Source organism: Grampus griseus, assembly GCF_964374135.1.
Source record: "Grampus griseus genome assembly, chromosome: 5".
Classification (NCBI taxonomy): Eukaryota; Metazoa; Chordata; class Mammalia; order Artiodactyla; family Delphinidae; genus Grampus; species Grampus griseus.
In genome coordinates this window covers 89,625,509-89,647,219 of record NC_138998.1, presented here as the reverse complement: position 1 = coordinate 89,647,219, position 21,711 = coordinate 89,625,509, and the positions used below count along the sequence as shown (strand labels likewise).

Here is a 21,711-nt window from a genome sequence, read left to right as displayed (position 1 = left end):
CTTCCGTCAACTAAATGCAGAGCATCATTAATATAATCTTTAATATTATCAGTTTAAAATGCTGTGGTTTTATATACTTTTCCCTTTTAAAATTTATTTTCCTTTAAAAAATAAACAAAACATCACATTTCTAAATACCACTGTTTGTTGTCTAAACTTCATAAACTTAAATTTTCTCTGTATCTGTTTCTGGTTCCCAGTCTTTCACACACACACGCACATACACACTCATTCGATAACTTTATGGATGTAAGAGAAAAATCTCAAGATAACATCAAGGAAATAAAGCGGGATTTGAAATAAGTTCTCTTATCCAGCTTCCCTTTAAGTTTTAAAGCTACGCATCTAGGCCATAAAATCATGATGTTTATTTAATCTTCAAAATGTTTGTGTTTAAGAATAATTCACAGACTCTTAAATCAGAAAGAACCATAAGAAAACATCTAGGGCCTATGGTAATGCCTGGTACACAGTAGATGCTGAATAAACATTTAGTGAAGTAAAACTGGGAGAAGCTTCTTATTTTAACCTTAAAAGAAAAAATGAAAACAAAACCCCAAACCAAATCTGGGCATTAAAGAGGCTGAAGTAGTTGCTCAAGATTGTTTAGCAAGTTTAAGAGTTGGGTCTAGAATTTATTCCTCTTAGTTTCCAGCTATGTTTTTTTTCCCAGCAACCTGTTGACTTGCTTATATAGGACTGTCAAATATAATCTGTCAAAGACGCATCACAGAAAAAAAATTAGAAAGAAGAGCCCTTGGGTTCTCCATCTCCCAAAGTCAACCAACATGTGATGTTCACATATGATGTGAAATATGGAAAGTAAATATATATATAAAATGCAAAATATATATCTTGCATATATTGATTCAAAAGGCCTATTTTTAAGGAAAAGGGGCAATAGCCGATCTTCCATGACTTATTCTACTTTACAGCACTGTTTGTATGCCAACACAGGTGATCTGCAGTCCTCTGACCAGCTAAAAGTAGAGTGGCTATTTCAGCAAAATGTTTATCTTTGTTTCTGTGTATTGTTGTGTTGATTTTTCTCAATTTACCTACGAATGAAGCACTAACAATCTCAGTGCTTACAGTCCTAATAAACTTATCTTGCACTGTTTTGGCCTATGTGATAGTTAACCCATTGACAAAAGAAATCCAAGCTGATAAAAGCCTTTCCTGGCCACTTGTTAGCCAGGTCAGGCTGTAAAATCATAACACAATGCACGCCTCTTCCATGGGGCACCACAAGGCAACGATTAAAAAAAAAAAAAAGAAAAAAAAAACCCCTCACTTCCATATCCAGTGGAGTTGTAGTTTATTACTATAACCCTCCCAAGTCAAAAGGACACCAGTTTCAAGCCTTGCAACTTGGTGCAAACAGGGTTTTTCGCTCGCAACCCACTCTGCTGGGCCTCTCTACCTGTCCTCTCCTACTGTCTACAGGTCCCGAACATTAGAAAATAGAAAATGTGATGATCTTTGTGTGTCTCTGTAAAATGTGTGTATGTGTGCGTGTGTTTGGGTGTAACGGGCCTTCTGTTTGGCCGCGCGGCCTGTCCATCACGGAGCGGACCAATGGCAGGCTGCCTTATATAAAATGAGTGTTTTCAGTCTCTCCTGGCTGCATGTACTGTATGTGGAGCAGTGTACAGTGAAGCGGAGGCAGAGCGGCTCCGCGAGCTCCTCTCTCTCCACTTTCCCATAGAGAACCCCTGACTGGCCGCTGAGGGCGAGCCACACACACGCCCTCGCGCCCGGCGAGCCCGCGAGGTAAGCGCCCCCCCATCCCCAGCCCTTCCCGGGCGCTCTCCCCGCACTTTCTGTTTTCCTACTCACTTGAGAGCCGCCGGGCTGCAGCCCCAAGGACTCCGCGGCAGGAGCAGCGGCGGCGGCGGCTGTGGCGGCAGCCGGTAGGCTGGACTTGAGGAAGACGGAGGGAACCCCGCGCGTCCGGAGCCGCCGCCAGCCGGCCCGCTCCCCGGGCACTTTACCCCTCCGCCAAAACTTTGGGTCGTGAGAGGTCGGGGGCGAGGGTCGCCGCGGCCGCGCCGGCGGCGAGCGGGGGGCGCGAAGGCAGTGCCCTGCGGGCGGGAGGCTGGGGGCCGGGCTGGGGAGTAGTAGGCCAGCCGGTGCCAGGCTGCGTTTGCAACCAGCACCTCTCGGCACACAGGCAGCGCCGCCCGAGAGGGGCACGGGAGCCGCGGCGCGGGCAGGAGCAGCCTGAGGAAAACAACAACAGAGCCCTCACGCCGGCGGGCGGCTCTTGGCCGCCTGGGGAGCCCCAAACTTCATCTCGGCGAAAGTACGTGGAGCCCAGCCTGGGCTCGGCTGCTGGGGAGGTGGGGCCTGGGGAGTCGGGGCAGGGGAGGAAGGTACAAGGAGCCAGCCCTCAGTGGATTTATCGAACGTTTCGTCTGCGTCGGTGACCGGGAACAGCAGCCCAGTTGCTCGTTCATCTGGAGAGTTGGGATTTGGGTGTTCCGGCCCCGGAGATTGGTGCCCTCTCACCCCCCCACCCCTAACCAAATGCGCGGCGAGTAGAGAAAGTGCTGTTTTAGTGCCAGAGTGGCTAGGAGGAAGAATAGGGGGAGAGGGGGAAGAGGGCGAGGGAGAAGGGGAGAGAGAAGAGGGAGGGAAAGCCGGCGGGGGCGGGGGGTGAGGGCAAGAGAGAGAGCGAGAGAAAACCGGAGAGGACGAGAGGGAGAGCGAACGAGAGAACGGGAGGGAAGAGAGGAGGGGGAAGAGGAGGAGGGAGGCTGTGTCAGGATTTTGCTTGAATGTGGGATTATGTTGTGTCAATAAGTTTAAGGTGGAGAGAGCGAAGCTGGCGGGGGGGGGGGCGGTGGTGGAGGGGAGGAGGAAGGCCTTGGCTGTTTAAAGTCTTATTTCTGAAGGTAAGTGATGGCATTGCATGGTCGCGATGACAGAAAACTTGCAGATCCTTTATCCGGGGATGGGGTCGATGCCTCTAGAAAGAGCTCCCCAGCCCTCTTAAGCCACACTCGTGTTACCCTGTTATTTGCTGCGATCCGGGTCGCTAGTAAATTACAGAAATCAGACTCGAGGTTTCTTTTCCTCCTCCACCTCGTCTCGCTCGCTCACCCTCAGCAATTTATTATTATTATTTTTTTTATTTTTTGGTCTTGTATGAAACTTAACGTAACTGAGACCAAACCCGAGTCCTGTAATTTACAAGGACCCTGAATCCAGGAATCTGGAACACGTTTATGTGTGAAATAATCCGCGATCATTTCAGCTAAATGAGGAAGGTAAAACGAAACGATGCAAAAAGCTAAGACACAACATGTACGACAGGGGTGGGGGGGAGAGGGAGAGACGGAGAGAGAAGCTATTTTTTGCTTTCCTTTCGGTAGAAAGGAAAATAAAGCGTGCATTCTCCTTCCCTCCTGGTGTGTAGGGTCCAGTCAATATTTTAACTGTTTGAGGACAAATTAGTCCAGGTGGATCTCGCCGAAAAGTTTCGCGAGGTGGGGTGGAGGTGGGGGGGTACGAAGGGGAAGGTGGGTGGAGGTGATGGGGGATGGGGACGGAGCGAGCTCTGCCTCTGCTGATGGTCATTGGCCTGGGGCTTTGAAACCATTGCCTGTCCTGCTAATGACACGTCCAGTTCTCCTCTCCCGGCCGCGGACGCCGGGCTGCCGGGGACCGGGGTACTTTCCCCGCGCGGGGAGGGGCGTTCTTCGCCATCTCCTGGGGTTGCCCACTCGCGACGTGGGGCCCCCACGCGCGCCTCTTCTGCGCGCCGCCGCCACCTCGGCTCGCGCGACTTTTGTAGCCAGCCCGCGGCGAGGGGGCGCAGGGGGTCCCCGGCGCGGACGTCTCCGCGCGGCCACCCCACTCCCGGCCCCACGCGCGCCGCGCGGTCCAAGCCCGGAATGGCAGCGCCGGGCGGAGCGGCTGTGCCCCCCCGGGGGGCAGCGGAGGCAGCGGCGGTGGCGGCGGGATCTTCGCCGGGGCCCGCGGGAGGAGGAGGAGAGGGAGGAGAGGGAGGGAGGAGGAGGAGGAGGAGGAGGAGGAGGAGGGGAAGGAGGAGGAAGAGGAGGAGAGGGAGGAGGTGTTTTCTGTCCAGACCGCCGCCAGTTCGAGCGGGCACGGGGACGGGGACACCCCACTCGTTGCTCCTCCGTTATGGAACGGTGTTTAGCAGACTTTTACGCCCGGAGTGTGGGCTTTGCACTTCATTTTTTTTTCTCCCCCCTCTTCCCCAAAGCAAGATGGACTCTATTCCCTTTCTCTTTCTCCCTCTGCCTCTGTCTTGTCAGCCTTAAAGATCGACATTTTGTACTAAGATGCAAACTTGATGGTGACCAGCAACAAAGCCGGGGTGGGATCCCTCGCTCCCTTCCTCCCTCTCCGTTTTCCAGCTCCCCCCACCCCGACCTCGAAGACCTGGTGGCCCTGCACTTGACGCCGGGGGCTCTGGTGAATGTGTTTCCCCGCTCGGTTCCGATCTCCAATCTCGGGATTGTGACCGGGGCCGGGCGTTGGGGCGACATTTGTGGCCGCCCAGGTCTGCAGGGCTGAGGGCTGCGCTACCTGGATCTGCTGGATTTGCTGCCGTCGCCCTGCTACCTCCTGCCGGCTCCTGGGCACGGGGAGGCTCGGACTGCCTATCGATTGCCATGATTTGGTTCCTGGTGCATTTGTCCTGGGGGCGGCGATCACTTGTGCAAGTTGATGAATGATCACGATGTGGGTTTTGGGTTTGCAGGATGGATCAGCTGCCTTGTACATACCGGGAGTAGGGGGCAAGTGTGCTGGAGACACCCTAGAATGCCAGCTGGGCTACCCTCCCCTCAGCCTCTGCCCTTTGAATACAGGGAGCTTCTTTGCCTTTATTGCCCCACAGTTCGAGCGTAGAGGTGGGGATGGTGAGAAGGAGGGGTTGGTGGGGAGCTGGACTCCTGGGTTTCGGGGTCCTTCCTTCACAGATGTTGCAGGAGTTGGGACTCAGTTGTAGAGCTCTACCACACTGATGATGTACCTTTATTTGATACTTTATAGGTCACTATCATATGACAAAGGCTTTGCTGCAGTTCATCTTCCTCCCTGTGTACTTTCCATTTGCCTTCCTGGGTAAGTATGCAAACTCTTCATACAGGGAAGCTGGATGGTATTAGTAATGACATAAGGGTTCTTACTGTACACATAAGAAGATGCCTTATTGGGTTTGCAGCATCCCAGAAACTTGTCTTGCTAAGTTTCCCATAGCAGAAGTCAATTTATGATTTCTAGTATTTACAATTCAGCTATAGTTATTATTATTTTAAGATAGTTGAAATGTGCATTTCACATTTTCCTGCAAGTGTCATTTGAAAACTTATCTTTTTTAATTGATAATAAAATTTTACGTAGAGTTGAAGGCCTAGGAAATTTAATGCTAGATAATATTGTAGAAAGATTGTAGCTTGTGAGTAGAGAGAATTATTAAAAACCCAAGGAGTCATTGCTCAGAAGACCTCTCTAAATTACAGTGACTGACATTTGCTTACTCTTTCCTGGGCTCTCTTTCTTAGGGAACTTGTGCTGTTTGTGACAGTTACCTTTTTAGTGGGGGGAGGGTGGACTGGGCAATATAGTAAATTTAGCATTTAGTGTACCAGCTTGATTCAAAAGGCAAATAACTGTCCTAATTGATAGTAATTTTTGTCAAAATTTATATATTTGGAGAAATTGAGTGCATTTTAACAGTCTGTATATATAATAAATAGCAACTTTGAAATCTGACACTAAGTGCTTTTTTCAGATATATGCTTCCCAAATGGAAAAGTTGGTGAAATAACATGTGGGACAGTAAGTGCCTTAAAAGTGTGGTTGTGAGAAGTAACCCTCTGGGTGAAAACTGAGGGTTTAACATTTGAAAGCCGCATGGTGAGCCCAAACTTGCAGAAAACCAATGTGTAATTTTGCCCCTCCATTGTCAGAAACACCTCAGGTACTTTAAGTTGCTGATACGTTAAGAAAACTGGTTGTACGAAATCGTGTAAATCAGCTTTGGTGCTTTGTAATATTACCATAATGAAGACAGACTGTATTTTGTGAATGAAAATGGACTTGAATTCAGTTTTCCATAAAAGAAAAAGCAAAGGGATCTTATTTTGTTTCCTGGCTTGCTGGCATATTGTGTATGTTACTAAAAGATTGTCTTAGTATTGAGAGGAATTGAGTTTTGAAGACCAGGCCTTTCTGGTAGTTTCTGTATGGTAGCAAAATGTACTTTGACATTGTTGAGAACCTTAGATGATATATAATAGAAGTTCTGTGTCCAGCATTTTTTAATGGAATGTAAAATATCGTGTTATTTCAGATAGAAGAGCCTCCTAATATGTCACATGCATAACAGGCCAATTGGAGTGGTCAGAATGAGATGGGTCTGTAAGATGAATTTAATACACACCAAAATATGTGGATTTCAGCGTATTTTTTTTTTTTAAAGCTTCTTTGCAAGAGAAGTTTTTCATTTTTGAACATATGGCAAGAGTATTCAAAATGCATTCCTGATTACTGAAGAACACCACATTTATACATGTGAGGCACGTTATTTTGTTCACTGGAGCAAACTTTTAATGCTAGTTCTTTTGCCGTCGAAATATATTTGACCAATTCAAAATTTAAAATGGGAATAGGTAATTTCCAGAATAAAAGCGATCTGATGAGCTCTTGCATTTCTTTGAGATATCAAATAACTGCTTCATTAAAACAATGTTTTCAAGAAAAGTCTTGGTCTTTGAAATCAGAGTAGTTTTTATAGTATAAAATTTGAAGTAGTGATTTTAAAAGTCACGCCGACAATGAATTACAAGTTATTTGCATCTAAAATGTATTTATTGGATTTGAGGCTTAATTTTCAAAATAAGATTTTAGATAAAGGTTTTGCTTCTACATTGCCAAGAGTTTTCAAACTTCTCATTTTATTATTCTGCATATCTCTATTAAGTTCTGAAGCTGAAGTCTTAATTTGCATTTCACATTTAAAGCTAGCTATTGAAAAGGGGGTTCATCTATGTTGTTTCTTAGTGGTACGTCTTTGGAGGTACTGTGGCGGTTTTAGGTAGAATCTTCCCCTAGGGACTAAGATACTAACACATTTTGAAATTTTGACACCTTTCTTTTTTTATATCCACCTTGATCTTTATATCCAAATTTTTTTTAAAAAGTTCCGGGTTTAGGAGTTTGTGAGGTAGCTCTGCTTTTAATGTATATATAGCTCTGCTGTACAACTTGAAAAGTGTATACTGTCTTTGACCTTACAGACCTGATCTTTATACTTCATCCATTGGAACAGATTTGTTTAGACATTGAATTTATAACATAGCTTTGAGTGAAAGCTAGGATGAACATATAATTATAGTTTGCTTATGCTGTAAGTAACTATGTAATTGATAACGTTTTTTGTATATAGTTAAAGAAGGAACAACAGCCTTAAAATGTGGCACAACTCATGAAAATCTAATTCAGCAGCTAAAGTATTTATACAGCCATATTTTTCAGTAAAATTACAAACATAATTTTTAATTATTAATCATCAGCCAGTATAATTAATGTTTACGTTTTCCTACATTTCATAAAGAGCATGGGTAAAGCAAGGGCCATAGTTTTAATGGGATCTTACCATGAATATCAATTACTTTAATATTAGAAATCTTTAATAGAAGTAATAAAGACTTCACAGTTCCACCCTATTAAAAGAACTTTTTGAATATAGCCTCATTATAGATGTGCCTGTTTTTGCTGTACTAACAGAAATCCCTGAAATTATTAGTCTCTTGCAAGAGTGCAGAAATGTTTAAGATTGTGTTTTTAAATGTTCTGAATTACTAAATATAGGCAGTTGATTTTGGCATATTGCATCACCACCAGTGTGGCATACCTATATTTTAAAATTTAAATTTAAGCAAGTATTTATCTTAAGAAGACACTTTTCTTGAACTCGTAGTTTGAAATCCACCTTGTTTTTCAACATTTCACTACCAAGGGCACCTTTTAAAATAGGTCTGAGTGGTATCTCTCCTGTATTTTTAGTCAGCTTCCTTCCTCTCACTATGAAATGAAAACAAACCCAAATTATAAAAACATTGTAATTTCACTGCCTCACTTTTAAAAAAATGAATTATTTTATTTATTTTTGGCTGTGGTGGGTCTTCACATGCGGGCTTTCTCTAGTTGCGGCGAGTGGGGGCTGCTCTTTGTTGCGATGCACGGGCTTCTCATTGCCACGTCTTCTCTTGTTGCGGAGCGAGGGCTGTAGGTGCATGGGCTTCAGTAGTTGTGGCTCTCAAGCTCTAGAGCACAGGCTCAGTAGTTGTGGCTCTCGAGCTCTAGAGCACAGGCTCAAGTAGTTGTGGCGTGCGGGCTTAGTTGCTCTGCAGCATGTGGGATCTTCCCGGATCAGGGCTCGAACCCATGTCCCCTGCATTGGCAGGCGGATTCTTAACCACTGCACCATCAGGGAAGTCCCACTGCTTCATTTTTATCATGTGCCCCAAGTAAATTGGATGCAGAGGGTCCTCAGCTACCCTTTGAGAAACACTGCTCCAAAGGTGGTAAGGACTAAGGTTAATGACTGAATGGACATTTTTCCAGCTTGAAGATTCTGTGACTGTAATTCCATCAGTGGGTTTGTACTACCTCAGGGGCAGTCATCACATACTGTGTCGAATTGTAGAGATTTCTGTATTTTAAGTCATACCTGAGGAAAGCACTTTTTGAGTTCAGCTTCACTCAACATTCATATGTGTTCATATTATCCCTTAGAAGGCAATTATAGTTTCTTAAAATGCCAGGACATCATTTTATAACTGTAAAGATATACCCAGAAAATCCTCATGTCTTAATGGGGATTGTTTTCTTTCCTTTTTTTTTTTCTTTCAAAGAAAAAGATAAAGTGAAAATTGAAATAAGTACCAGTTACACAACGGAAATTCAAAAGAAGACAAGCCAGTAAAGAATTCTATCTAATAGTATATATAAATAGAAAATGAAAGACTAAGGGAATGAAAGACTTAAAGGATTAAATATAGACCATGAAGCATTGGCACACCTTCCAAAATATAAACTTAATAAGTTAATATATGTGAGTCAGATCCAGGATCTAGATAGTAAAATAACTTCAGATAGTGAGGAGGTTGTGTAAAATACGAAGTAAAAATGATTAAGAATGAATTGGATTTTATGAAATCTTAGAAAAGTGAAAAATATTGTAAAATATTGATTAAATAATTAAACCAATAGTTAAATATAGCCCTTGGGTGAAAAGATCAGGGAATAAAACAGAAAATCCTGGATTGGAATAACTGAGATCCTGAAAAGGACATAGAAGTTTGGATATTTTGTAAAGGGAATAATTTTAAAAAAGGTTGATAACTTATTTCAAAGGACAAATAAGAATGAGGATAAAAGTTGTTTAAAGCAGCTGTATTTCTCAAATGTTTTTGAGATCTATGGTGAGAAATACCTTTTATATTCCAATCCACATAAAAAAACCTGGAACGAAAGTTTCCTGAAACAGTACTAAGAGCAGTGCTCTAATGTTTTCTGTTCCTATCTAATCTTTATAAATCTAATCTGTTCCAAACAATTTTATTAAAAAAAAATACAGGGTGTCATTCACTAAATTTGTTTTATGACTTACAATTTAAAAAACACCAGTTTTGCTTGCAAAATATGGAATTTCCCAGGCCCCATCCTCATATTCTGATTCAGTGTGTCTGGGATAGGGCCCAGGAATATGCATTTTAACGGTACTGCAGTGATTGTGAAGCAGGTGTGAAGTCCTCTGACATATTTTGAGGAACTCTGGTATTAGGGACTGATGGCTAAAGATTGAAAAAGATTGAATGGAGTCACATACTTGAATGTGGGCTTAGAGTTCATTTACTGCTGAGGTCCCTTCCAGAGCCTCAAGATTCTATGGCTGTATTTCAGTCAGCATGTTTACAATACTCAGAGGGCCCTCATCGCACTCTGTAGATGTCCCATAGTAGCAGGTATAGTACAGAGAGCAGAGGCTTCGCAGCCAAAGAGCCCTGGGTTTCACTTTTGCTGCCTCTCTAGCTTATAAGCTGAGGGACTTTGGGCATGTCACCTCAGAATGAACTTCCATTATCATATGTGCAAAAGGGCATCTTAATGTTTACCATGCAGCAGAATGAGAATGACATAAGACAATAATGTCTGTAATGACCCTTATCCACAGTCAGCGCTCAATAATATATGATTTATAGTTATTCAGTACATCTCATCTCACCCCAACTCCCACTAAGTTTGAAATTTCACAAGGCTGTGCCTTTTAATTTTTGTTTCCTCCAAAGTAATTTTCAACTCTGATATCATGAAACACTGGTGCATTTTTAACTGGATATGAGGTGCTGGACAAACAAGTTGTTACTGAAGGAAATAATAAGAATAACCAGGAGGAAAAAAAGAAAAAAACAACTGAGGCATGCCACATTTAAGTACAGTGCTCCTTCAAGTGCTCCTCCCACCTCTTTAAAAAGACATAGCACAGGACAGTACACAGTTCAGAGTGGTTAGTTGACAGCACTGGACATTCCCTCTGGTGACTTTGATACATCTTGGAATGTCTTAGAGCATCAATTCTCTTTTCTACCAAGACACATGCGACTAATGTTTACGCATGGGACACTATGATTTCCCTGGTTATAGACATAGGTAAATTATGCAGGTTTTTTTTTTTTTAAGATTTATTAATTTATTTAATTAATTTTATTTTTGGCTGCCTCGGGTCTTAGTTGTGGTAGTCGGGATCTTCACTGAGGCATGAGGGATCTTTTGTTGAGGCACGCGGGCTTCTCTCTAGTTGTGGCTTGCAGGTTTTCTCTTCTCTAGTTGTGGCTTGCAGGCTCCAGGGCGTGTGGGCTCTGTAATTTGCGGCATGCAGGCTCTCTAGTTGAGGCGCGCTAGTTCAGTAGTTGCGGCACTTGGGCTTAATTGCTCTGCGTCATGTGGGATCTTAGTTCCCTGACCAGGGATTGAACCCGCATCCCCTGCCTTGGAAGGCGCATTCTTTACCATTGGACCACCAGGGAAGTTCCATGCAGTCGGTTTTATAGGTAGTTCACAGTGTGATAAAGCCACTTCTTTCCCTAACAAGAAAGTATATCATTACAAGCAAGAGTGATGTTATTATGATGAAAACCTTAAATACACCCATATATGCACATGTAAAATCCTTTATGAACTGTGGTACCTTAACTTTTCATAACTAATTACTTGGGGGCACTCCTCACAACCAATTAAAACTTACCTTCGTGTCAAGGCATGAAGATTGAGAAGCATTATATCCGAAGTGCGTAACAAATTACATTGTGCAAAATGACACTTAAATAAAAAAGTGGGACATACTAAGGAGAAGATGAACGGGAAATACTCCAAATCCCTGAAATCTTGAACAATGTGAAAATCAAAGGCCAGGGGAAATGCAACCTGTGGTTAAGTGCAAAGGAAGTGCAAAAGACTGCAAGTACCAGGGTTCTCAAACTTGAATACTCACTGCTTCTAACATAGACATTTTTAAGTAGTCTCAATGTTCATTTACTTTATTTGAATAAATTAAAATTAAATAACTTTGTTTTTTATAACTTTCTTTAAAAAATTAATTAAGTAGTTAATTAATTTTTTTGGCCACACTGTGCGGTTTGCAGGATCTTAGTTCCTCAGCCAGGGATTGAACCCAGGCCCTTGGCAATGAGAGCGTGGAGTCCTAACCACTGGACCACCAGGGAATTCCCTGTATTTCCTAACTTGTAAGGATAGATTTGCCAGGAACATCTTCCTACTTGGCTAAATTTTAATTTGCCATACTTTTTCATCTCTAATAAATAAATAAACAGTCTTTGTATCTTGATCTGTAGTGGTATTGGATATACATTCACAATCCTCTATCTAAAAAAATCTCTGAAAAACTAAAAAGTTTTTGTTCCTCCAAAAGTTTGACATCAAAACTCACTTGGTGGCAAAACCTGACCCAGAGTGTCATGGACCTGTTTAAAATAGTTTTTAAAGCCCACTTAGAATATTCACATATTTTGCTGTAGAAGTAGTAAGTAGTATGGTTGATTATGAGGCCCTATCCTAGATTGGACTAGGAATGTTACATAAAATATACTATATGCTCCATCTGACCTTTTTAAAGCCCACAAAAATCTGAAGCATTGGACCTTAGGGTTTCCTATAAGGGATTGTGATCCTATTGTATTAACTTCCTTAGTCCACAGCGTGAAATTATCTGGTATTCCTACCCATTTTACTCAATGAAAATCCTTTTGCTAATTTTGATAAGGAAAGCTTAAACACACATACACACACTAGTTGAACCTCGTCTATCCATTTTGACATTGTGATTCTTTTTTGGTTGTTGTAATTTTTAGTTTTGTAAAGCAAACACAAACACACTGATAGCAGTAACGTTTGAAATTTCTACCATGTTGAACATTTCTCATAATGGTCAGCAAAACTTAGGTTACTTTCATTATGTTTTACTCTTAGGAGAAGTTTCATGAAGGGGTTATATTTCCTTTATTACTTTGCTACTTGCATGTTTCTTTCCTTCTATCAGAAAAGTAAAAATAGAAAATGTTTTCTGCAAATTTGGTCTCCTCTCAGGTGAGAATGTTTCTGGGTTTTATTGTTTTGTAGAGGTTCTAGGTATCTTTATTTTCAATAAATAACTGTGAAATGCTGAGTCAAGATCTTTCATCTGTACTTCTAATTTCCTATAAAAACCACTATAAAAATTGAAAAGTATGATGTGAGGAAGAGTCTATATGACGCGCTAGGAATAAAGTAATAGCTGTATCTGAACTATTGTTATGGTAAGACTTAAATCAGTCTTCATTTGGTAGATTAAAACTGTTAATGGCTAAAGAAAGTTTTCTGTCTTTTATTGTTTGTTGATTTGACTACATCCTTTGGTGTAGGAAAGCTACAGATTGAGTGATTCAGAGGGAGTCTTATTAGCAGTGCTGATTCTTTTAATAATAAAGAATGCTGACTTGTTTTCCAGCTTTTGGTGCACCTCTCAAAACTCACCCAAGGGTAGAGTTCTCATTGACTGCAAAGGGAATGTGGTGGAGCATGTAACAAAATGAGAAAATAATTCTCTACACCCAGCTGTCAAACTCTGATTATATTTTAAGTTACTGAAGTTACCATTTTCTTCATTCTCTCGCATTCTTCCTTCCCTCTCCTCCCTCCCCTCCCCCTTTATCTCTCGGTCCTGTTTCTCTCAGCTGATTATTATATTCACTAATGTGCATCCGGGATACTGCCTAGAAATGTCTGAGAATGGGATGTGGGGTTGAACTTTTTTTTAATTTACCATTATTTGATTTTAAAGATTTGTTTGTAGTTTTTGAGTCCTTTTAGTATTCATCCCTACGTATTATCATAAAGTTGTTGATATATGAATTGGAGACTTACACAGTCTCTACGTATGTGTCAGTTAGGAAGGGATCATGTGGAGCCTTTCGCAGGGCTCTGTGAAGTAAAGGCACCTGTTGTTTTTATGAAGTAAGTTCCTTATCCAATCATTTTTGTTTTTTAAGGTGATAGTGTGATTACATGGTTTCAATTATATTTAAGGGAAAATTGAAAGCAGTTTTTAGAAGAGTTGCCCAAATAGTATTTCTCTTTGGGAGGAAGGGAGAAAGATAATTTGCAGTCAGATGCTCTGCCACTGAGCTGTACCCCTCGGGAGAAAGATATTTGGACTGAGGGCTGCCTTGTGAAGTATCAATACAAGTTTTATTTTTACTACTTTGTTTATTTTTCACAACAACTTTCTGAGGAGAGGTGACCCTGTTTTAATGAGGAGGAAACTAAGTCTTAGGTTAAGTAGTTTGTCTGAGGTCACACAGCTAGCAAGTGGCTGTGCCAGGCTTAGAATGCCTGTCTGCAGTGCCACTGTCTCCTGGGCTTGTTTTGTATTTACCTGCCTTGAGGACCACATTCCAAAAGGTTAGAAATGAAAGTTTTGAGGCAACTTTTAGCCAAGAATTCCCTCCAATTTTTCTTTCTCCCAAAAGAGAAATCGTCTTCATTTTGAAGTGATAGGGCTTGGAACACTGTTCTCTATCAGTCTTAAGAGAGGTAGATGAGAAAGTCTCTGAGCTGGGGCCAGCTGTCAGTTTTCATCTGTGAGGTCACAGTCAAAGACAAAACCGACTTCAAACTTAGTTTATAAACTGATATTTAGTGAACTTTCTTTCTGTTTGGTATATCTAGTACAGAAATGTCTAATAACAGTTACTGGTTTCACTACTTATTAATTCCTTTGGTATGTCAGTAGCAATCATCATTCATCATGAGGAGTTTTTCTCACTGAATATTCTATATGTTTTTACTCTGGTACTTTTAAGTACTTAATCTGAATATATTTTACAAAAGGAATTTAACAGTTTAACATGGATAGTGTTATAAAATAGTTTTCTGGCATTTGCTTTGAAAAGAAATTCAGTATTTGTGGAAAAAATTAATAAGCAGATTCATAGACTTCATTTCAGAGTGTCTTAATGAGCAAACATGGATTAGAGGGTTAATCAGAAGTTACCAGTTTTCAAAATGGTCTATGGGTACTTTTGATTTATTTTACCTAAGAAACTTATTTCTGCTATGATAAGTAGAAAAGATTTTATAAATTACACATTTCTATACAAGTAGCAAATCATTTAAAAAAATACAAAGTAACCCATTGCTTTTTTTGTACTGAGCCCTATTCATGTGAAATTAAGTTCTCTTTTCTTTGCAAATTCAGCAAAGTCAGAGCCTGATTCAGATATAGAAGATAAAAAGTTTGTTCTTTTTAAATGGCTTTTCTTTTTCCCTGATCCATGAAACATAGAAATAGGGTATTTTTCTATTTTGGCAAAGTAGCTTTTGTGGATGATAATCTTACGAAGAGTGCTCTTGCATGGTTCTAGCTGCATGATGCTTTGCCCGGGGTGTGTCAGGCTCTCCATTTCTTGTCTTTCATCCCCCCACAATAAACCACTTCCATACTGTTCTCATTCAGGTAGGCTGGTAAACTGAGTACGTTTTATGACATCTGACACTTTTCTTTTGACTTGCTTTCTTGGGTCATGTTCAAAGACCATTTTGCATGTTAAATAATTTGGTCAAGTGTAGGTGAGATTCAGGTAGCAAAAACTACTACTGATTTAATTCACTGGTACTTACAGTGTATTGATGCTGATTTAAACTTTGAGAATATAAAAGGTGAGTATAGAACAACCCTTATCCTCAAAGTAAGTGTCTTCTACTGGCTGGAAAAGTCCAGTAGATGTAAATATACATAATATAAATTATTCTGTGCTAATTGTTCTAACAGATATGGCCTAAAATAATACTGAGTAAAAACCACTAAAACACTGGCTAATTCCAACGTAGGAACTGACATTGAAATACAGCAGGGGTTTCTTCCTGTGGCACTGTATTTGTCCTAATTGTCATTAGGGTTGTAAACTAGTTTGGCCCAAGCACTGGAGTGGATTTTAAAAATTAGACTTTTAACCCTGATTTGGCTTTTATTTACTTATTAGTATATTCTTTTTGCTTTTAGTCTATTTCAAAAGCCAGTGAATTTTTTTTTTTTTTTGGATGAAGTTTTCAATTTATGTTGTTATGTTTCATTCAAGAGTTTTGGACTTTGTTTTTATTTATTTTTACTTTTTTGTTTATTGCTATTAATGTCACAATCTGTAATGACAACACTTTTGAAGTAAAGGGTAGGGTTTGAGGATTCCACGTACTGTATACCAAGTCATGTTAAAAGTATAGTAAACAGAATAAGTTTGAACTGTGTTCACATTCCAATAAAAATATAAACTACTACAGCTAACACTTATTCTTACTTAGATAAATTATACTGGTTAGAAATATATATATTAATAAGATCTCAAGCCCAGTTATTAAACACACGTGAGATTCTGAAGAGGTAAAAATGTACTTTTCTATCCATGAGAGATTATAGATTAAAAATTATGCCCAATGCTTCCATCAAGCAATTTTCAGGTTTTCCAGGATGTTTTCAACCTGTATTTACAGCTGTGGTTTCTCTCATGGCTTAGTAAGCCATGACCTGGAGGGCACACATGAGTTTGGTCTTCTTTCTCTTTTATGTTTAGTAATCTGGGTTCTGGTCTTTGGATTTCCCTTTGACTTGATCAGACCTTCAGTATCGCGTTTTAAAATCATAACTTTTATGTTTATTACACCTCAGAATGTATGCATTTTCACCCGGTTTTATTTATGGCTCCCTTTTGACTGGTCATTTCTGGACATCAACACAGTTTAGATTAAAACCTTGTTTGTAAACTGCTCAGTGTTCCAGATGCCAACCCTGGGTACTTTAATAACAAGCAAATACATTCGTAAGTGAAATCATAAGGAAGAAACTGATCTGGGAAAATATTTCTTCATAAGCTCACAACATTGATAATGACCCTAATGTTTACATTAAAGAAGCAAAGAGGAACGGAGACACACAGAAGAGTGGTTTGTTAGTCTTTCTTCTGTTCTCTGTCATGGGGCTGTTTGGCATCGTGGAAGTACAGTTATTCGGACCTTATTTACTAGTCCTCATGGTAATAATGAATTTTTTAAATAAATTTTGTATATGGGTATGCATTCTTGTCTCATTTGGTGCTATACATTCTTTGTTGTCCCAGACAACATGTTCAGATATGTTGTAAGGCCCAGGGTTTTAAAAAGTTTTAATGATTTTCTACATACAGCCTCTGCATACATTTAAATCCATACAAAAGCCTTCTGTAGCTTGAAAGGTCTTGGGAGTGGGTCTTGAGGAATGGGCGTAGAGTTATACGTCTGAGGATCTGGTCTCACACACAGAGTGGTGAGTTTACTACATAAGGAACTGTGATCATGAATCAGTGGTGGATTTTATTTCTTTAATATTTTTTAAGGTAACTATATCATTCCTGACATATATTTCAAATACAGCTAGATGATCATGAAGTCTAATATATAGGTCTTAAGTATTAGGGTGATTGGTACTTTTCATCGTTAAAGATGTTTTCCTGAAAAGTTTTGACTTACTTAGTTTTTCAAAATTAACTATGTATTCTTATTGACAAACTATAATTTCAGAACATTTCATATGTATTTATAATTGATCTTCAATTAGCAGTGGTTACTTGAAGCTTTACCATTGCCAGGTCCTAATAGTAATCAGTGATCTGTAAAGTTACACAGAGGAGAGCTGCTTAAAGGGATACAGTACTGATCATTATAAAGGAGAGCAATCTTTGGTAAAGCAAATGACTGGCCTCTATCATATCTGTTTGGTAATTCTGGGTTCCATATATTCAGTTATATAGCATGTGTTTATTGACTACCCATTATGTGTAAAGCTGGATTAGGAATTCTGGGGCTTGCAGAATAAAATGGTAATAGCTTTGGCTTCAGGTTGTTTCTAGTATCGTAATGACATACACATACCAAATGTGGAATAGAAAATAAAGATGCTATAATATCCATGGGACACAGGGATGATGAGGATATTGTTGTTAGGAGATAATTAGGGAGGGAAATTGGGATGGACGTGAACTTTGGTTGTTTAGCTTAATGTTTAGGCATCCTTGCCAGAATGCTTACTTGGGTCTGTCAGAGAAAAATGAACCAGGCTATTGGAAAGCCCAGGCTAACCGCATCTTGGCCAAACAGTTCCCTGCAGTTGTGTCATCATCCAAGCCAATGGTCTCCAGACTTTTTAAGTGCTATTCCCTTCAGTAAAAGAATTGGAGCATATATCTTCAATATCTGTACATTTATTTATAACTTACGTATACTGGGCTGTTAATATATTATTTAATGTAATAAAATATAAATGCTTAGAAATAAAAAATAAATTGAATGTAAAGAAAAATTATATTATTTCCTTTTTACCTACTCCAGTGGGCTAAGTCTTACTCATGTTTTGGGGCTCAGGAACTCCATTTTGGAGACCATAGGTCAAAATTGGGCAGTGTCACACCAAATTTCCATAAATTCCATGAGCTCAAAGACTTTGTTTTGCTTACTGCCGTATCCTCAGCAGCTAGATCATGGTAGGAGTGCAGTGGATACTGTTGAATGAATAGGCAGAATTAGGCTAATTTGTAGGGATGAGGACAGAGTCTAGCTCAGCATGAGGGATCTGATAAGAATGGAGATAATTTTTGTTTGTTGCTGTATCTCCCATACCTGTAAAAGTGTAGGGACTCAAAAAATATTAGTTGACTGAGTTAAGGGGGTGGACAGTGTGTAGCTCAGCATGAGGTATCTGCCAGAGGCCGTAGATGGGCATGAAAAGGTAAATTCCAGGAGGTCCCCTAGAGCAGGACAGTATATGGAGATAGACTGGCTATCAGTAGGCAGAAAAATACAGCCAATGGGGGGAGGGGGTCACAGTGTTAGTAAGAACATCTCAGAGGAATGACTTTGGTAGCCTCAGATCTTAAAAACTGTGACCCTCTTAAGCAGTAAGATCTGGATTTTACTTATCTTTGTACCCACAGTTCGTAGAACAGCATAGTAGGTGTCTGATTCATTTATGTTGAATTGCTCTGTTTTATACTATGTACTAGATATAGGAGATTCTACAAGGTACAGGAATGGATTAGTGTAAAGATCAGAGGCCTGTAAATGAATCCTGCCCTGATTGAAGCAAAGCCAACGATTCTGGGATTACCTCATACGCAGACATGGTTTTAAGCCTTGGCAGTATTGCCTGCACAGAGGTGCTCTGGTGACCACAACTGCCAAATCATATTTAGCTGTTTATTTAAATGTCATTATTAACATACTTCTATCGACACATTATCAATGAAGAAAATGGGGTTTGTGATAGAATTATTTTTTATAAGCTATCATCCTATACCTTCTTCCCTCATCACTAATGCTGGCATATGTCATGGATCACCCTCATGTATACTATTTCAATTAGGACTGAATTTATTTACAAATAAATAAAACAAGGTAGTTAGTATTTTTACTCCTATTTTTGGAATTTTCTTATTCAGACTTCCTCTTTAAAAGGTGCTAAAAATTCTAGTTTTGTGATCGTAAAATAAACCTGTCATGCATTTTATTGAGTGTTGTCAGAGTTGGGGGGAACAAACATTTCCCCTGAGAAGCAGCTATGGCATTAGCTCTCTCCTTTAGAAGCTGGCCAGACGAAGGCATCCTTCTTTGGCTCTGACACACCAGTCAAAACAGGTACCCCTTTACCCCCTCTGCAGTTCAATCTCATTTAGGGCATGTTTATTTAAAGCAGTTTCACATCTGCACAATTAATAAATTACTGTGCTCTAATTTGCATTTCTGATGTCTTGTAGTAAGCACAGCGAGTTTCCCTTTGCCCTTACAAAAACAATTTAGTCTGCCCAAGCTTCCTAGAGCTGAATAAAAATTTTCTCTGAGAGCCCTCCAGCATCTTTAGCATAGTCTCCAAATAAAGACTTAAACTGTTAAAACTTCTTTGCTCTCATCCTTTTGGTCATTAGTCATCAAGTCTTTCTTTATTGTAAGTTTGTCACCCTTAAAGGCACAAGAGTATTATATGTTACACTTGTTATTGCAATCTAGAGTTTACACTGTGATTTCAGTGACATCTTATTTGCTCTTTATGCTGTGAAGTAGATAGGAGGGTATCATTAGTCCCATTTTTGCAGATGAGGAAACAGGTTCAACGTTGTCAAGTGGCTGGACCCGAGTTACTGAGTTTGCAGTAGCTCCCCTGAGACAAAAAACCCTGTATTCTGACCATTCCTCTAGAGAACTGCCATGGTGAAGAGCAGAATTTATCTTATTTAAACTATGATTTTTTTTTTCTGTTTTTACTTTCAACCTGATAACTTATTGTAAATACCTGGAACGACAGTGGCATAGACAATATGGTTGTTTAATTGTCAGTGTCCTGTGGGCTATAAGATATCAGTGGAATGGGCCGTAAATTTCTGGTGTATTTAAATCTATTTGTATATTTAAATAAGTGTTCTCAGATCATGTGGAATGATTGTCCATTTGACTTAACTTTTTTACAGCTTGTGGTGGAAAATTAAATGCATAGCAACCACACACGGACAAAGAATGTGCTTTGAAGTGTATATTAGGATTCTTAAGTGAGATTTGGATTATGTGTTGGGGCCATTTTTTTTTCCTGTGAGACATATTTCTGAAACTGTAATGAAAATTAATTGGAAAATATGAATTGATATCTGAATATCTAAGCTACACCCATTTCTAGGACATATATTATAATGTGATATCAACTGGTGTTTTCAAAGAAGTGATGGGAAGTGCTAAAGTTTTTTTCTTTGTAAATTTAAAAGGCATTTTAACTTGGCACTCTGTAGAAAAGGAACGTTTCACAGGCCAGTTAGAGAATTCAATATGGCACTGCTGCCAACTTTACAAGAGAAGACATTTATATCCAAAAATAACGACAGGATCAATTATTCAACTCATATTTTACATAGTAGAAAAGTTTTATTTGTTAGGATCTTATCTCAAAGTTCCCTAAGAGTAAAGAGGCCTACTTAATTATTGTACTGTGGGAGAATGATAAAAGGTTGATTGCATTAGATCTCCCAAACCTTTTCTTTTTATTTAATAGACTTAAGGTCTGACACAAAAGAAATTTATTTAAAATATTTATTTCTACAGATTCCTTTTGTTTCAATTTAATTTTCATAATTTGATTTTGCATATTTATACCAACTCTGGGACACGGTGTAGTATTAATGGATAAAGAAGTTTGTTGAAGAATCACAGTTTGAAGAAAAGCCAGAGCCTGTGTTTATTGAAGAAAGCGTATAAAGATGGAAGGGGTTAGAAACTGTGAACGTTACTTTGGCTTTTCATTTAAAATGAGGTATGAAAATAAAAATCATGAGGATAATTAGGTAGAGTTCCTCCCCACCCTCAGTTTTTAAGCAGTTGAATCCAGTGGTTCCTCTCTTTCCACCTTGAAACAGCCTGTGAGGGAGGAATTATCATCTCCATTTTAGATGAGGGAATTGAGTCTCAGAGGCTCGGCAACTTGCCCAAGGTCATTCTTCCGGTAAGTGGTGGAGCTGGCATTCCATTCCAGCTCACTCTAAGGAGGCCACGCTCCTACTCACTCTCTCCCTTACACTGCCTCTTGTGCTGCCAGCACGGCCTTTGTACCACTGCGTAGTGCCCTGTACCCGTCTTGGCTCCTGTTGAATTGTAATGTTGAGGTTCCGGCCCAGGATAAAAGTACCTCTTCTTTGTCGAACACGTTGCCATATTCACATTTGCTTGTTAATTATTTCTTAAATCATCCCAAGCATACAGTAAACTTCTAAAGTTCAAAAAGGTAGTATTATATAGTATTCTAAGAGGTGAAATATCTGTGTTTTGTTTTGGTTTTTTTTTAAATAAGATTGTGCTGCAAATATAAAAAAGAAAACAGTTTTGGAATTCAGATAATTTTTTTTTTTTTTTAATGTTATAATCTTTTTTTTCTTGGCCTCACTGCACGGCATGTGGGATCTTAGTTCCTCGACCAGGGATTGAACCGTGCCCCCTGCAGTGGGAGCGTGGATTCTCATACCACTGGACTGCCAGGGAAGTCCTAGGATTCAGATAATTTACATTCAAAGAGAATAGTAGAATTTGAGCTCTAGAAGGGACATTGCAGATGAT

At 39.9% G+C, this 21,711-nt stretch overlaps 1 protein-coding gene across 4 annotated transcripts in view; it reads left to right on the top strand.

Moving 5' to 3' along the window:
• Positions 1–1,654: 1,654 nt before the first annotated feature.
• The window catches only part of BBX (BBX high mobility group box domain containing), a 280,826-nt gene continuing 260,769 nt past the window's right edge, over positions 1,655–21,711 (top strand). For 3 of the 4 annotated variants that reach the window (XM_082654204.1, XM_082654203.1, XM_082654200.1), the window contains exons 1-2: positions 2,840–2,897; positions 5,029–5,100. The gene's annotated coding sequence lies outside the window, so the exon portion shown is untranslated. Of the gene's footprint in view, positions 1,774–2,839; positions 2,898–5,028; positions 5,101–21,711 lie in introns of those variants that run through there. The other variant, XM_082654201.1, reaches the window with a different exon arrangement.